The following is a 13512-nucleotide window of genomic DNA, read 5'->3' as shown; positions in this document are numbered from 1 at the left end:
TGGTTCCAGATGGGTTCACAATTTGTCACGTGTATATTTCGTCCAATGGCCTAGATCCAGGCTCCCCATCACACTGTAAGTGTCATGAGAATAAAGACTGTGCCCCCCCATTTTTTGTAGACCACCTTCTCCCACTGTCCCACCTCCCATCCCCACCCCTCCTCCAGAGCTTAACTCAACTTTCAGGGCTTATTGTAGATGTTGGTTAGCAGAGTATTGTATTTGCTGCTCTTCTCGATTCTCTGTCACTTTTTGGGGATGCAAGGTAACACAAAGCAGGAGCAAAAGCTCTCCTCCCCTGGCCAGATAAAGCACTTCATTCTTCCAGTCACAAACTGGGCACAGAGGCAAGAGTAGTCACTGCTCCCCAGGATGCCTCTTTCATGGCCCCTCCATCTAATGTCTATCCGTCAGCCCCAGGTGTCCCCCTAGCTTCACCAAAAGAAGGGAAGAGAGGAAGGCTCTGCCTAGGATTTGCAGAACACAGATAACAAGGCCACCCTGAGCTGTGAGATCTTACACTGCCAAACTGGGACACACCTGGGAAGCATCTGCCCAAACTCCATTTTCAGATAAGGTAAAAGAGGCCCAGGGAAGTGAATGACTTGCCCAGGCCACACGGCTACTTAATGGGGCTGAGCCAGGGCTAGAAGTCAAGTCTTCCAGGGCAATGCTCTTTTATCTACCCCAACCCACCTGATAATGCCCTCCTTCCCTCTAGGCATGCTGCTGTTCTTGGTCTGGCTGATTATGGTGCTACAGGGTAAATAGGAATGATGAACAGGTGGAAACAATGTCTGCGATTATCTACTTAATGATCTATTTTCACCTGTACCATAGACAAAGAATCTGAGGGACCTAGCCAACATATTGCCAGCTGGGTACGGTCAGCTTCCCTTGCCAATCTACAGAATTATTTCTGGGTAAATATTCCTTTGCTAATCTTAGAATTACTTCTGGGTACGGATGGTCTCTCCAAGTCCAGGTCAGGGTCAGTCTCTGAAACAACTGGACTCACTCAACGGTGATCCTGAGAGAGATAGGCTTCAATAACTAAGGTGTAGACAGATACTAAAAACCTGATAGTGACCTATGCTCTGCCTTTCCAAGAAAGAATTCTACCACCCCAGGTAACCATGAGTTCACTGGAGTAGGATAAAGGAAAGAAACCCCTACAGTGATGGTTGAAGCAGCAAGGCAGGGAATGAGAGACACAAACTTCATGGAGCCCAAGAAAGGGCCATGCTGACAGAAAGGATAGGGGAAACATGAGTCAAGAACTGGGCAGGCTTGGGCAGGATGGACAAGTGGACTGCCCAACGCACCCCACTCTAGAATTGTCCATCACCCCCAGGACCCCAAACAGGTGGGATTAATTCTGTGAGCCATTGACCACATCAACTTCGGCACAACAAAGCACCATTGCACGGAGGGAGTCAACTAGCCTTGGGTTTGAATCCCAGCTCTGCCCCTAATATCTGGGTGAACTTGATCAAGTTATTAATTTTTCCGAGCTTCAGTTTCCTATCTATTAAATGGGGAAACCTACTTAACAGGGTTGGGTAAGGATTAATTATGATAAAGTCTAAGAACTGCTTGGTATCATATCTGGAAAATAATAATCAATGGTAGCTAAATTTTTGAAGCCCTGCAGGGACTTGGCTGTCTGACAGACCCAGGGGCTCCCAGGGGAATGAAGGTATAACTAATAGACACATCCCCTAAAAATCCTCATCACTCCTGCACACAGCGAGGGAGTAAAGCCAGGTATTTCCCTGCAATAGGTCGATTCTTGAACATGAGTTTCTCAGTTTTAAACCAAGACACACACACCTCACCCCCAGCTGCAAGAGAGCCAAGGAGGTATGACAGCAGCAATCCAATAACTCAACTGTGTAACTGCGAGGGTCACTGTATATCACACTGCCATCAACACACTTGAATTCCTGGCAGACGGACCGCCTCCCAGGAGCCCCACGCTCATAAATATGACTGAGAAGCAGACAGAGGGATAGAAACAGCTCCATGTAAATCACCCTCTGCTTGTAATCCCTGCAGTCAGAGCACGAAGTCCCATTCTGGGAATGGGATTTTTGGAGGGACTGGTGGAGCTGGGGAAAGAAGAGTTCATCAAGGGAAAGAGATTTGTATTCAGAGCTGGATTCTCAGAGAGAATTGAAATAAAGTCCATTTGAGATCTGAGTCAGGAAGAAACATGACAGGAAGGAAGATGCAAGATCCAAATGATATGAAAGTAACATATGTTGCCTCATGGACTGTCCCTACCTCTGATCATATAGTCACTCTTAGGGCAATCATTCATCCTTGTCTGGACAGCCTCCATTATCCCTATGTAACTATTACTAATGTCTCTGTCCACTGTCAAAAGTGTCCTGGCTTGCACAATAAATTACATGATTACCCATTACTACAAGGTGGTAAAAAAAAAAAAAACACACAACAACAACAACAACAGCAGCAGCAGCAGCAATAAAACCTCTTAGTTGGCCAGAGACTTAGCATGTGGGGAAAAAAAAAAAAACAGTATAATGGAATCAAACAACAAGAAAAGATTGCCTTTTTCTAGGCTCTGGAGATGGCTGCACAATCATACAAGACTTACACATTTGTGGGACAGGAACTTCTATATTTTCCATTAGTAATTCCTCTTGGAACTGTCAACAGGAAGTTTTCCCCTGGTGCCTACCCTAATTTCCAGCTGAGTAAAGAGAGCCCCTTTTCTCTGGCTCTGATGTCAGTGAAGAGAAAACCATGCTTTTTCTTCTTCTTTTCTTTTCTTTTTTCTTTTTTTTTTAAGCCATATTCTTATTTAAGCATCACAAACATCCTATTCTTTCAGTAAAATGCTTGTCTAGATTGAGCCGTCCTGGCTCCCTTCATCCAGCCTTTCTTCTAAGGATGATGTCTCTGTGACATGGGGCAGCTCTGGGCCCCCCAAGAGTAGGTAAGAATCCACCACCACGGCCTCCAAAGGGACGAGCCAGAGAATGATTACAAGCTCCCAGATGTTGGTCACTAGCCCACTCACTCAGTCTCAACTGCACACCCTGAGCAGCCCCATAGTCACAGACCCAGTGTGAGGGAGAAGCCCCCCCACCTTGGGCAAGTGGGCAAACTGCCACCTCTGTCCCCAGGGTTGAGGTGGATGCGTCAATCTTAGGGGGTTCGAAGGGCGTAGTGATTCCAATCATTCTCTCCCAGGCAAGGGCACAAAGCAAAGAGGCCCAAAGAACCGGGAGTTCCATCCCAGGAAAAGGATGCACAGCCACTCTCACACTGGGAGACCCAAATTCTGTCAAACAGCAAGTCACTCGAACTAGCCTGGCTTCTTCTCCGCCCTTCCCTCCCTGCTCTGGGCCCAACAGTCAGCCCCCTCCCAAGATTGGGTCCACTCGCCACCCTCCCGACCCGCGCCTCCAGACACCCGACCTACCATTCCTGGGACGCCTCCACGGGCGCTCACAGCTTCCGTCACAGAAACTTCGCTGGAAGCTCAGTCCCTGCTCAGCGAGCCCTCCCCTCGAGGGGTCCCCCCAGCGCCAAACCGCCGGGTGCCAGGGGCTGGCGAGTGGGCTGCGCGCGGCCGCGAGGCTCGCTATGACCCGGCGGCCGGCACCTGCTCCGAGCCTGGCGGCGCTCCCGGGGCGCGCGAGCCTCCCTCGCCGCGGGCTGGGCCAGAGCGCAACTACGAGCGAGACGCCCGCCCGGGCGCCTGGCAAGGGCACACCACTCACACCCCGAAATGCCGGACGGCACGGGGCTTTCTCACCCCCGGGAAATCGTCACGGAAGTTGACTGGAAAGGGCCCCGCTTGGAGAGGCAACGCTGGCGGACGGCCGGATTCCGAGAAGGTCTGGGCAAACTAGGAATCCCGCCGTCCATCATCCCCCAACAGGTAGCAGCGCCGGCAGCGAGGCGCCGCGCCCGCCGCCTGGGAGGACCGCGCAGCGCAGCGGGCAGCAGCGGGCGCCGGCGGGGACCACGGCTCCGGCGGCGGCCAGACCCCGGGCTTACCTGGAATTCACGCAGGGTCCCACGCTCGGCGGAATGGGCAGGGCGTGCTAGTATCCCCGAGGCATCCCTGAATTATTTTAAAAGGGTGGGGGGAGGGGAACGAAGAGAGAGGGGAGGAAAGATGGAGAAATTGAAGGGGGACGAAGGAGCACCCCAGAGAAGGAAGGGGAAAGGAAGGCAGGAGGAGGTAAGGGGGAGAAACAGAAAATAAAATAAATGAAACAGAAGGAAGACAGTTAAAAGGAAAAAAATCTGCCTCCTGCCCACACAGTGGAAAAGAAATTTCTGACAGTCGGCAAGACAACTCGCACACATGCCCCCCCTCCCCCCAGAAAGGGCAGACGAGGGAACAACAAAGGAGCAGGGCTGCCCAGAGCCGGCTCCTGAGGAAGCCTCGGCGGTCCCGGCACCGGCAGCGCGCGCGGGTCGGCGAAGGAGCGGGCGGGGAGGCGCGGGGACGGCACGCCGGCGGGCGCGCGCACTCCCGGGGCTGCGGGCGGGGCGGGGCGGGGCCGGTGGGGCTGGCGGGGCGGGGGCCGCGGGGGCCGCGGGGCCCGGGGGAGTGACGCGGGGCTCGGGGTAGTAAACAGCTTGCGGGCGAGAAATTCAGGTCAGGGCTCCTAAGAAAAAGTTCAGCAACCTCGAACTTCCCCCAGGCGATTCCATTCCAGAACACTGCCCCGGTTTGTGGGCCGGAGCGACGCCTCCCGAAGTCCTGCTCAGGCGCCTCACCCAGAATCCGGGCTCCAGGGTCTCAGCCGCTGGCCTCGCCGTCGGGCACAGGGGAGCAGTGATGCGAGAGCATGATTATATCTAAAGAGAAACAAGCGAGTTGGGGGCTTTAAGGAGTAAGGGAGAGAGGCAAGTGGCGGGGCGGGGGGAACCAGTCCCTGAGCCAGATGCTGCTCAAGGACAGGGGGCTCCAGCCGCGGTGGGGAGTCTCTCTGCTGCCTCTGGAAAGACCTAGAGGTTCTCTGCGGGTCCTGCCAGGGGCCTGTTGTGGGTTCTAAGGGAGACCCTGTTCCCTGGAGGGCAGTTAAGAAACATAGAAAATAAACAGCCCTAAAAATCGAGTCAAACTGTCACTTTGAAGGCTTTCTCTCAGAGGGCTCCCTCTTCCCCCATTTCTCTGGCTCTTTGCATATCTCTCCTCAAGAATAACAGAAATGCCTCCCAGAGCCATTGCTGGTGAAGACCTTGGGCTCCACCAGCACATCTCTTCGGTCCAAGTAGGTGCCCAGAGGGGCTTTGCCAGCTGCCTGTAAGCAGATGCCCACCCTCCACCAAAAGTTCAGAATCAACACGGAAGGGCCCCAGAGAGAGAGGAAGAGGCAGTAGGATTGAGGAAGAACCAGGGGAGGGGGAGGAGGAGAAAGGGGAGGGTTCTCTCCCTCACTGCTCTTGTTCCTTGGGCTTAGCCTTGGCATGGATGGGGCAAGTCCTCTTGGTTTGGGGGTTGCCAAAGTTGAATGAGGACAGGCAGCCATTCCCACTTAACTATGGAGCTTGCCATGGTGGAGAGCAGGGAATTCTATTTAGTCAGCTTTGCACCCCGTACACCCACCCCCTCAAGGGCCTGGCACATCTTAGAAAACTTCACTGAAGAGAACTCAATAGCCACAAGGCAGATGACTCCTGTCCCACTCCTCTCAGTTTAGAGTAGGGGAAGGGAGTGAAGACCAAGACCTGGGCCCCCTCCTTGGCTAGTTCTCACTCCCTCCCTCCCCTCTGAAGGTCTGTTTGGGAGGGTCACCCAGGACTTTGACCCCAGGTTCAGGTAAGTTCTGAAAATTATCACCAACACTGAAAAAGAAGTGAGTCTGGTCTCTAGGAACTAGACTTTTAGAAAGCCAGAATTTAGCCCTGACATTAAAAACTGCTCATGCTGTGCATTAGGGAAAAAAAAAAAAAAATCAGGGCAACAGATCAGCTATTCAGAGACTGATAGAGTTTGAGAAAGTCTTACACATCTAGTTTCCCCTATTAAAAATTTTATTTGGGGGGCACCTGCATGGCTCGGTCAGTTAAGCCTCTGACTCTTGATTTCAGCTCAGGTTGTGAGCTCAGGGTTGTAAGATCAAGCCCCACCTTGGGCTCTGCTCTCACTGGGGAGTCTGCTTGAGATTGTTTCCCTCTCTTTCTCCCTTTTACCCTCCCCTCTTGCACTCTCTCTCTTTCTCTTTCTCTCCCTCAAATAAATCTTTAAAAAATGAACAAAAACACCAAAAAAAAAAAGAATTTTATTTTCTTTTTCAGTTCAAGCATCAGAGTGCAGTGGGAGCCCCTCTTGAGGAGTAGATCTTGGGCCCTGCACAAAGGGAGGTCAGAATCCTAGAGCTGGGGAATCAGCAGCCCTCCTCTCAAGGGAGAAAAAACACAAAGTGAAGAGGAAGAGCGAGAGATTTTCCCACTCTAGGAAATTAACCTCAGAATCTATTGAACCTGTTAGAGGGAAAGACAGTAACTCCATTAACCCAAAAATGTATTCTTCATGCCCCCCACTCCACCCCAGCATACTCATACAGAGGGGGCAGTTACCAGCCACTGAGGCCCTTCTTCCATCAGTCCGTAAGCAGGAGCATTGACACAACAACTTTTGGGTTTCTTTTTGTAATGAAAAAGTTTAAAGTGCTAGGATACCAGAAGGCTGATGGTTTTCCTGGCTTGGAATCTTCTTAAAAGAAGAGCATCCATACTCACCCCTCCTCCACCATCAAAACAAACAACAATTGTGCCCACAAACAAGATTCTCCTTGATGGCCCATGCATACTGTTGCAATGAGGCCATGCCCACCAACTGGATGGTTCCATGACAGATTTACTTACCCCATCCAAGGAGGCATCACAAACCCAGATGCCCAAGTACGACCCCTTGGACACACCTGCCATTTTATTTCTTGCCTCTCTGGCTACAAGTAACAACTAATTAGAACAATACGGTGTCATTTCAGACATAACAAAAATATTGGCTTTGGTTCTTAACCATTTGAATGAGTGGTGGCTGTTGCCCAGCGCCTTTTGCTCTAGGCAGAGCAGGTGGGGGAAGTAGTCTGGGATGCAGGGTTTCAGTTCAGCACGCAGGGCCTGTCTCCCTCGGACTCCTCACCCCAGCAGATGCACCTCCTCCCCTCTCCCAAGCCTCGATGATAGCCAGCAGGGGGAAAGGGTTCAGTGCACAAGACATACAATCTTCTCTCGGAGCCAGACCAGCAAGAGAGCACCTAGGACAGCCCTGGGCACAAAACTATGCCCCATACTGCGCCCCCTAATGGTACTTCACACAGGGCCTTGGCTTCAAAGACCCTGGTTTAATAATTCAGCCTGCTTGAATGCCATTTAGTAGCCATGGCAACCAGTTCCCTGACATCTAGTTGTAGGCAGGATGTGGCTAGAAGGAAAAAGAGAGGGAGAGAGGAAGGTAAAGAAAAAAAGGAAAAGAAAGAAACCCAGCTCAGATTTCATCTAAACTTTCCCTGCGTTCACTCTGGTAATCCTGACAGTGTGACACCAGTGAATATCGTCTCTCTGTGCCTCTCCCTAACCCTCTTACCTCCATCTCTGACTTCCCTTCCCTCCCCCATCTTATCCCTCTCTAGCTCTTCCTCTTTCAAACCTATCGGAAGCCAAGATCTAGGTTCCTGACTCTGAATCAGACTAAATACCTTCATGATTCTGGCAAATGACTTTCTTTGCCTCAGTTTCCTTATCTGTAAAATGAGGGGCTTGTGGACATTCACTATGGCTTCTTCCAGCTCTAACAATCCATGGGTCTCTGGGCCTCCCTCTGTCTCTGTCATCTGTCCACCTCTCAGCCTTTCCTCTCTGTCCACCTGTCTCTGTTTCTCCATCTCTTTGCCTCTTTGTTTCCCATGCCTCTTTCTCTCTCTCCCTCTCTCCTCCCCCCCATTTTTATCTCTTGTGAATGACATTTGCCATGAGGTTTCACTGGTGAAGCAGTTATTTTTTTAATAAATATTTCATTCCCTCTTGCTTGAAAGGGTGCCATCACCCCCCTTTACCTGGCTAACTCTCCCCCATCCTTTGGGTTGCGGATCAGACATCAGTTTCTCTAAGAAGCCTCCCTGCTCCCCTTATCCATGCTCTAGGTTAGCCCCTATTGTACCCCATCTCAGTGCTGGGTGGGAAGCTGGTATCTCTACACAGGTGAGCTCGCTAAGGGTCAAAATAGTGCTGCCTTCATTGCTCTATCCCCAGTGGCTGCTACTTGGAAGACATTTAACAAGTAGTGGTTGGAAGACAGGATAAAAAACCTCAAACCACAGGTTTCGGAATCACTGCCTGTGAGAGACTCAACATACATCTCAAAAAAGGCACAGGGTGAGGAAACCAGAGGGGGAGCCCATTCAAGTCCCAGCCACCCCTGCACTACCATGGATGGGGTGAAGGAGACCTCCTTCTCAAACTGTTTTGATGAGGTGGTGAGCCAACCAGCAATGGCCTCTTTCAGTCATTTTGGTGGGGATGCTCCCTTATGGAAACAGCTCCTGGAGGGTCTGGAATGGGCTCCAGCGAGAGTGGGGAAAGTGAACAAAGCCAAGTGGGTGGTTCCCTTTGGCCCATCTCTGAGGGTGCTCTGTGCCACCATTTGGGCAAACTCTACAAGTAACTCAGCCCACGCAGGAATAGAAGTGAAGTTCCCTCCAAGGTGTCAGAGCTTTGGGAAACTGCCTGACATCAAATATCTTGTAGCCTTTTAGCCTGACTCCTTTCTTCTGGGAGCAGGGCCATGAGGAAAGCAGACGGCGGTTGAGATGGTGCTGCCAGAGGCACATGGGCCATAGGCTGAGGAGTCAGGGAGGAGATGGGCAGTGTTTCAGGCCCCTGCTGGCAGATGCCAGTGTGGATTTCTGTCATCCAGAAAGTGGCTATTTTCAAAGGAGAAAAGAAAATAGTCTTTTGATAGTCATTTCTTGATGGACAAACAAGACCTCCCCATTTGGAAACCCTTAGCTGTCAATGTGAATGAGAGGCATGAATTCAGAACACAAGGGTTTCTTCTCAATGCTCCCTAGTGAATTCTCTTTCAGTCATACATTATGTAAAGAAGAAGGGACAGAGCCGATAAACACACAGACATGCAAGCTCTCACACTTGTGTGCCCAGAGCTCCATGAGCTTGAGACAGCCTCAAGCATGGGGCTAGGCTTTGCACAGTGTGCTGTCCTCATTCACAACTCAGAAACCCAAGTATGCCCAGCTGAAGCCCCAGCCTTCATATTGCTGTTCCCCCAAATAATCCCTAATCCAGATGGAGCTGCCTTACCCTCAAAGATCTGCCAAGTGACACATGATCTTCTTGATATCACGCACATACTGAATGACACATTTCATTAGCAGACTTCCATGAGTTATCCTCACCACCCCCTCCCCAAGTGTCACATTCTCATACTCCTCTTGCCATAAGCAGGCTAGCCCCAGCTTCAGAAAAAAGGGAAGGTTTAAAGCAGAAAGAGCAGAAAGCTAGAAGAGAATAAAGAAAAGGCCAGCACATACCCTGAAAAAAAAAAAATTGACACTCTTTCTCAAACCTGAATGTGCATCTGCACTAGATTGTCTGAGCAGCCCAATATGGATCTACGCTGAGTTTTCCCATCCTGGGGGAATAATACCTCCCAGCTGGTCAAAAATCCACCTCCGTACACTTTTGTGCAATAGAAATCTGATATGGGAAAAAGAAGCTAAAACCTTCCTGTATGGCCAAGGCATGGCACTACAGCACCCTCCTAAATTGAAAATGCACGTCCTCTCACCAGCTCCAAGTGCACCACCCAAACATTAGGACAAACCTACGCTCTTTCACCACCCGAGAGCAGAACCGGAAAGCATGTGGCAGCAAACGCCCATGCTAATTCCATTTGATACACACACACAAACTGTCAAGGCATCACACAAACATACAGAATAAGTAAAACATGAGCACATGCATATATAGTCGTATGTATACACTGCCCTCCTGCTGGGACGTGTGTGTGTGTGTGTGTGTGTGTGTGTGTGTGTTCTGCGTGGCGACTGGTGATGCTTTGGCTTATGAGGTTTCCATGGTTACGTTCTGTGGAGGGAACTGGGGTAATTGAACTCTTGGGGTTCACCATTCAACAGATGCAGCTAGCTCACTCCTGCATGCTCCCTCACTCACTGGTTTGCTGGTTCTGCGTTCCAGCACCATCCGTGGTTAGTTACAGTTTCAAGTCAAAAACATTGTAACACAGTCAAACCTTCTTGGGGCTCTGGCTTTACTTCCCAAGGAGGGTATTGAAAACTCTTTCAACATACAGGTTACCCTGGAAAACTCTCAGACTAAGTAGAGTCTAGGGGCAGCCAAGGTCATATATGCCCACACTTTCTCCTCTACACAAGAAAGACAACCACTCCAGAATGGGTGAGAAAAGCCATATTTACTAATTCATAAAAAACTCTAAGAGAATAAAATCTAAGGACCCAGGCCAGCGTTAACCACAGGAGTGGGGGCAGGGTTCCAACATAGGTGTTTTCTTTCCACAGCCCTTGTCAAGAGGCCCCTCTAAAATGGTTATCTTATATCAATTTGGGGCAAAATAATTTCTCAGGATAGTGTTAGTCTCAGACATGGTCCGTTCTATGTATGTATGTATGTATGTATGTATCTATCTATCTATCTATCTATCTATCTATCTATCTATCATCTATCTATCGGAAACTGCCCAAATTGGATTGTCAAATAAAATACTTCAACACACTTCACATGCTAAGATCTCATTTCCTCTGATGAGTCTAACAAGACAAACAGAACCAGGAACCTATTGGGAAGTAATTGCCAGACTCTTCTTCAGACTTTGATGACCTACAGGAGTAAAGAAAAACATAATTTCATTTAATCAATAGAGTAATAGAATAAGGCTCAATTATGGACAAGAAGAGAGAAACTCATTTGGTGGTAAATGGAAGCCTAAATTCCTGTCTCAGTTCAGCCATTAGCCAGTCTGGAAGCCCCAAGCAATGCTCTTAGCTTCCCTTAGCCTCAGCACCTTATATTCCTATGATTCCTGGTTTCTATAGGTCCTAAACAGTTTGCCACATATAGGAGAAGCCCTTTAGCCTGATAATTCAACATGTGATATAGGGCAGAAAGGACCCAGCTCAAGTGCTAAGGTGGCACCTGAATAGTAAGCAAAGAGAGAAAACAATACTTTTCCAAATGTCTATGCTCTTTTATATTCTTTTATCTCCTCCATCTCTACCCTAAATTTTCTCCTCCAACACAGAATGGGCATTTTCTATGAATCCGTAGGACAGAAGAGGAAAATTATGTGTATATGAACATATGCTTTCAGTTTGAATCTAACTACTTACAAAGCAAGACATGAAACTGGACACACTCGTGGAGAAAAGAACAGTCTAGATAACTAACCAACTGGAAAGAGAAGACCCAGAAGGCAGCATTAGAGGTGGCACTATTCCCCCATACAGAAGAGAAAAGCAAGAAGCAATTTAATCATTATGGGCTTCGGTGGGACCCACATTGTCCATCCCCCTTGTTATTGGCTGAATTGTGTCTCCTCACCAAATTCACATATTGAAGTCATAACCCATAGTACCTCAGAATATGACTATATTTAAAGATGACTGTATTTTGACCTTTAAAGAGCTCATTAAGGTTACAGGAGGTAATTGGTGTAGACCCTAATCTAATACATCTGGTGTCCTTATAAAAAAACACACATGTGTAAAAAGACTAGGACACAGACACATACCAAGGGAAGACCATGTGAAGACAAAGGGAGAAGATGGCCCTCTACAAGCCAAGGAGACAGGCCTCAGAAGAAACCAACCCTGCCAACACCTTGATTCCAGCCTCCAGAACTGTGAGAAAATACATTTCTGTTGTTTCAGTCACCCCATCTGTGGTACTTGCTACAGCAGCCCGAGCAAACTCACACAAGTTGCGACCAAACAGTAGCAGGTGCACTGAAATGAGACAGTGAGAAATGGCTCCCAAATGGCGGTCCAGACGGTCGGCTCTGGAGTCAGACCACCTGGGGTTCCCTGCCTGCTCACTGCTCACTAAACAAATAACATGTGAGCTCTCTATGCCTCAGTTTCCTCATCTACATAACTGGATAACAACACCTTTCTTATAGGTCAATTATGAGGATTCTGGGAGTTATTGCCTGTCAAGTACTTAGAACAGTGCCTGGAACATAGAAAATACTCAACAAATATTGTTACGAAGACAGCCAAGCAATTTTTTAATTAAAGTTTTTTTGGGTTTTGTTTTGGTTTTCTTTATTTGTTTTTCAGAAAGCTGGAATTGAGTCTGGTATCTGGGTTGGTCTGGCCTGAAGACAAGGAAATGGATAAGATAAGTTATCAGGCCCCCTCCTAGCTCTGAAATCACACGGATGTCTGAGAACCAACTTGCTACCTTTCAGGGAAGGCTGCAGATTTAATCCTTAAATCCCACCCATAGAGATTGCTTTAGAAAGGATCAATGAACCAGACGTAGCCATAATTTTTCAAAACATCACAGTCTGTGAATATTCCCCACAGATGCTCTCAGTCCTCCCCCATAGCCCACTCAAGGCTTCTCAGGTTTTCATTTTCCATCCCTGCGAACTCATTATCCCTGACAGATCCCTCCAGATCGCTCCACTCCAAGGACAACTGATCTGATTTATTCTCCACTCTGTCCCTGTGGGATGTTTAGAATGGGGGGGGCAGGGAGGGGACAGGACTGAGGATTTAACCTAATGACACCAGAACAGCACAAGCAGGTTCATTTCCATGGATCAGATATGAATGGTGGTTGTAGGGTCCCGGAAACAGCAGGTGGTACTCCCAGCAGCCTCTGCCTGAGCCTCGTGGACACTCTGACAATGACTCACCAAATGTCCCCTCTCTTTCCATCACCTGGACCACAGGCCACCCAGTTAATTGTCCACTTTGCAGACTTTGATGTAGTTGCGGCTGGTTCTGTTCTACAGTCTCTATAGCCTCTGTTGCCCTTAGGAAACATGGCAGGAAACAGAGACCTATAGTTCTTGGGAGGCCAAGGCCAAAGAGGCAAGGTTTAGTTTCACATCTCCAGGGAATGTGAGAAATGGTACAATGTCCATTCAGAGAACCCAGCAGTATCCAAGTTATCAAGGCCCCAGATCCTTGAGCAAAGAGCAAATGAGCCATCAGAGGGAGAGTTAAAAATGTTCTTTTCCCAGGCCCAGAGTGCACACTTCCCTGGAGCCTATCTGACAGTAGGTACATCTAAACAGAAAATGTACTGCTTCCCTGGCATGTGCCAACCCTGTCTTTCCAGGTAGGTGCTCTTAAAATGTTGTTACATGCAAAGACAGCAATTTAGAATCTATGGCTTTCCAGGTCCATGGAAGTGGGGGGCAGGAGAGAGAGGAAGAAAAGAGAAGACAATAAAGACATAAAATCTTTGCACAAGGGAAGACCTCCTCGCTTGTTTAATGTACAAGAC

The 13512-nt window shown here is 48.9% G+C and overlaps 1 protein-coding gene across 1 annotated transcript in view; it reads right to left on the bottom strand.

Moving 5' to 3' along the window:
• LOC148110670 (uncharacterized) overlaps positions 1–4112 on the bottom strand; it is a 123207-nt gene extending 119095 nt beyond the window's left edge. The window contains exon 1 of the mRNA XM_087866054.1: positions 4036–4112. The gene's annotated coding sequence lies outside the window, so the exon portion shown is untranslated. The remainder of the gene's footprint in view (positions 1–4035) is intronic.
• Between the last annotated feature and the right edge of the window lie 9400 nt (positions 4113–13512).

Source organism: Ursus americanus, chromosome 2 (assembly GCF_024610735.1).
Source record: "Ursus americanus isolate L20-20 chromosome 2, mUrsAme1.1.p, whole genome shotgun sequence".
NCBI classification, from domain to species: domain Eukaryota; kingdom Metazoa; phylum Chordata; class Mammalia; order Carnivora; family Ursidae; genus Ursus; species Ursus americanus.
Note: the sequence above shows the minus strand (reverse complement) of the source record. Positions and strands in the feature narration are given on the sequence as shown.